Source organism: Bos indicus x Bos taurus, chromosome 27 (assembly GCF_003369695.1).
Source record: "Bos indicus x Bos taurus breed Angus x Brahman F1 hybrid chromosome 27, Bos_hybrid_MaternalHap_v2.0, whole genome shotgun sequence".
Lineage (NCBI taxonomy): Eukaryota > Metazoa > Chordata > Mammalia > Artiodactyla > Bovidae > Bos > Bos indicus x Bos taurus.
In genome coordinates this window covers 6,287,738-6,292,136 of record NC_040102.1, presented here as the reverse complement: position 1 = coordinate 6,292,136, position 4,399 = coordinate 6,287,738, and the positions used below count along the sequence as shown (strand labels likewise).

Sequence of the window (4,399 nt, the reverse complement as noted above, 5' to 3'; positions counted from 1 at the left end):
ATATAATGGATCTTGACCTACAGGTGTTTATGCAAATTTGATTTAGGGCAGAAGGAAGGCCCTGCTGGAGCTGGGTGCAGGGCATGCCTGAGAAGGATGGAATGTGGCCAAATGATCTTTCTACATCTCTTGAGATGATTGTGTAGTTTTTCTTGTATATTCTATACAAGAATAAATATACAAAGACATTTATATAAATATACAAAGAAAAATTTAAAACAAACTTTATAGTAACACTTAAAGAAACATAAACACATACATGGATGTCTCCCACCATGATTTATAGTGAAAGACTCCACAGAGTCCACTAGACTCATCTCAGGTCAGGGCGCACCTTCTGCAGAGCAGAGTCAGGCCCTTTAGGCAGGTTCCAAATGTTCAGATACAGATACTACCATCAAATACAGATACTACTATCAAATACAGATACTACCATCACAGTGGCTCAGACGGTAAAGCATCTGCCTACGATGTAGGAGACCTGGGTTTGATCCTTGGGTCAGGAAGATCCCCTGGAGAAGGAAATGGCAACCCACTCAAGTATTCTTGCCTGGAAAATCCCATGGATGGAGAAGCCTGGTAGGCTACAGTCTATGGGGTCTCAAAGAGTCAGACATGACTGAGCGACTTCACTTCACTTTCACCATCAAATACAGATACTACTATCAAAAACAGATACTACCATCAAATACAGATACTACCATCACTTCCTATCTACACAATGGTTAAAAGTCACTCCTAGAATTTGCCTCAATTTTTTTTTTTTTCCACAGACCAGCATGTGCCCTTGGGCTTTATTGGGTAGGTAGTTACAGTATGTTCTGGAGCCGGGGCCTATGTACGTGGTCAGCAGGGACCCAGGGCAGCTCTCTACGAAGCGGTGGTGCCAGCTAAGGTAGGCAGGCAGGCCAGGTAAGGCGGGCAGGCTGGCTGGCCTCCACCTTCTGTCGTGTCTCTCTGGCATGATTAGGCTCCTGATCAGAGAAACGTCTCTTGGGCACATGGGGGCAGCCACTCTGGTCCAGGTACCTCCACCCCTACCTCAACTCTTGACCCATAATAAGGGCCCCCTTTACCAGGATTTCTTCGTGCAGGAAAGCTGACTTGGAAATGGGGGCTGGTGGGAGGGAAGGGCAGTGAGAGGCACCCTGGCAGGCAGACCCGCTCCTCTGGGCACCCACTGTGAGGAACTCTTGAGGGAGGGGCCCCGAAGGAACCGTGCATTGCAGCCCTCCCGCCTCCAGGAGCCAAAAGCAAGGGACAGAAGCAAACTGGAACCCCCACCCCATCATCCTACCCCTCTTCTGGCAGTCTCTGGATAATGATCTAAGAAGACAGGCTTACGTTTATAATTAGAGGATAATTTGGAGCGTATACACTATTTACAAGGGCCACCTTGCATGTAGCATGGAAGGCGGAGGGATGTTGTTGGGCACAGATGCCAACGGTCTGGGGGCCCCTCCTCCCTTCTCACCCTGTTTCTGCTGTTCCCACCCTCAGTGCCTGGTGGGGAGTTGGGGGCATAGAGACCAGCCCCCAGGACCTTGCTGCTTGCAGAAGGCCCAGGACTGGCTCAGACAGGGTGCCTGCTGTAGCATCGCCAGTCTGGGGAGTGGGGCACTGGGCGAGTGGATGGCCCCTGCAGACTGTCCTCGCAGAGGACTCGGAAGGCCGGCCCCCGAGCACCTGGAGAGTGAGTGGATGGCTTGAGGGGCAGGAGCCCTGCCTCTACCGCAGGTCAGGAATGCACTGAGTCCAGCCAACGCTGCCGGGGCCCAGCAGGTCCTCCTCCAGGCCAGGGAAGCTGATGTCCAGCAGGATTTTGCTGAGGCTGTCATTCATCATGTCCAGGATCAGGCCCTCGGTCAGAGAGCGGTTGGCCGAGAGGCCGGCCACCTGCGGCTCGGGGGAACCCGGCTTGGGGACCTCCATTTCGGAGGACAGGCAGCTGCCGAAGGGGTCAGTGGCGAGGTCAAAGGGTTCGGAATTGAGGAGCTCTCGGGGGGAGTCAAAGAGAGGGACGCTTTTCAGAGGGGTGGCACTGAGATCCGCGAGCTCCAGGGAGTCCAGCAGGAGGCCAAAGGCACCCTGGGGGGTTCGTACAGGGCTGAAGTCGAGCCCCCCCACTTTGGCTAGGGGTGTGAGCCTCCAGGACTCAGGGGTTGTGGGGAGGGCAGATTTGCTGGGGGTGGAGGAGGTGGGCAGCATCCCCTTAATGGGTGTCTTAAAGGGGCCTCCATCTTCTGGCGGGGAGCCGAGCTGGCAGGTAGGCTGTGGGGGCCCTGCCAGGGCTGGCTGGGGAGCCCCCGGGCCCTCGGAGAGGAGCAGCTCGGGCTCGTCCAGGCGGGGCGGCACGAGGTGCTGTTTCCTCCGAGACTGGCTCATCTCCCGCCCCTCCCTGCGTTTGATCACCAGCAGGTCGGAGAAACGGCGGGTGGGGGACCTGGACCCAGTGCTGGAGGACTTCTTGGGCCTGGGGGTTGGGAACAGGACGAGTCCTCCCAGGAGTGGGATGACTCTTCCTTGACCGATGGGCAGGGTGAAGGCCACGCTTCCAGGGGTGGGCTCTCGACTTTGATGGGCCTCCCTAGATGTGGTGTCTCCTCCCCAGGCTGGACGTCTTCCTCCTTGATGGATGGGACAGGAAGCAGAGGAGAGAGTCCTTCCACGAGGAGTAGCTTCTCCTCTGTCACCTGTCCTGCCGTGGGCAGAGAGGCCACCCCCTCATCCGCTAGCAGCACCTTGGGGGCGATGCAGACTCGCTTGCTGTGGCGGGCAAGCTCTGAGAGTGAGGCCACCAGGGGCAAGGGCACCTTGACTGAGGGCTGCAGCACCAGTGACGGGTTCGCGGGGAACTGGATGGGCACCAGGTACGAGCTGACCCGTAGCAGTAGTGGCTTCATCTTCCGCCGTGCACCCAGGGGGAGTTCGGTTTTGATGGCCACGTTCCGGCGGAGATCAGGGTTGGGCCGTTTCTGCTGTGATTCCGAGTGCTCGGGCGAGTGTGCAGACCCTGGGTCCAGTGGCTTAAATACCTGGTCAAGTGTCAGGTAGCGATTGGCACTGGGGTGAATGGTCCAGAAGGAGACCTTGCCGTTGGCAGACGTCTCACAGACAAACATGTCATGTAGAGAGAAGTTGTGGCGGATGGAGTTCTTCCAGCCTGGCTTGGCGATGTGCTTGAAATAGGGGAAGTGGTCCTTGATCCAAGAGTAGATGTCTTTCAGGGTCATGCGCTTCCTCTCTGTGCTGTTGATGGTGAATTGTATCATGGCCATGTAGGAGTATGGGGGTCGTTCAGACACGGAGTCCGGCCAGGGTGCCGACGCTCCAGGGGGCCTCTCCACCTGAGGGCTCTTGGCCTGACTCTGCTCCAGGTGAAGATTCTCCTTTTCTTCCACCTCTTGCTTGATGCTGCAGGAGCCCAGCCCGTCGGAAGTCATCTTTCCAAGCCACTGGATGTTGGTCAAGCTGTTGTCCAGGGGGCAGCTGGCTGCCTCACCGCCAGCACAGTTCTTCCATCTCTGCCCAGGAAGGGCTCCCGCTGGTCTTAGAAGATTCTCATCCCCAGTTGCAGACTTTGGTCCCAGGGTGATCACTTCTGTCCTCTTGGGGTCCTTGCTGGTTTGGGCTTGACGCTGGGGTCCTGGAGGGGGAGTGGGGGCTCCCCCACAGCTGATGAGGATGAACTTGTTAGGCCCACTGCTGCCACTCTCCTTCCCTTTGGCGGTCAGTGCTGTGATGATGCTCTGGATGTTGGCATTGTTGGGGACGACCACCACTTGGGTGTTGGGCATGGTTGGGTGGTTCAGGATCTTGATTCCGGCTGGAAACTTGCAGGGGTGGGGCTCTGCCACCTCCTTGGGGGCTTGTGCTTGAGCAGGCTCTTGTTGGGCAGGGGGCCCCTTCGGCTCCTCCTCTGCTGTGTCACCTGGAGCATTTTGAACAGGAAGGGGCAGCCTCTGTCTTTTGAGAATCAATGGCCTACGGGGGCTAGTTTTCATCATGAATCTGTGCTTTCACTCTCCATTGAGCATCACAAGCGTGGACCCACCATCCAGACCAGGGCAAGGCAGCGGGGGTCTCTGGAACCCGGAGGAGGGTCCTGGGACAGGGCGGAGTGGAGACTGGGCTACCTCGCTGCACCATCGGCTCCGGGCGGCTGGGCGCTGCTCCGACCTGCGGGCCTGGCCGCAACCCCGGCTGCGGGGCGGGAATCCCGGGATCCCAGCGGGGGAGGGGGGGGGAGGGTGTCCCAGGCCCGGGCCGGGGGTGGGGACCTGCTCTGGGGCTTTCAGTTTGTTCCCTAGTTTTAGGTTGACAGCTTGACATTCGGTTTGAGAAGTGCCATGTGACAGACTTGGATTCCATGAGGAGACAGGGCAGTGTGTGCAGCTGT

General features: G+C 57.4%; 1 pseudogene; it reads right to left on the bottom strand.

The window, feature by feature from the left end:
- Nucleotides 1–1,601: 1,601 nt before the first annotated feature.
- Nucleotides 1,602–4,112, bottom strand: LOC113885034 (annotated as a pseudogene).
- Nucleotides 4,113–4,399: the final 287 nt, after the last annotated feature.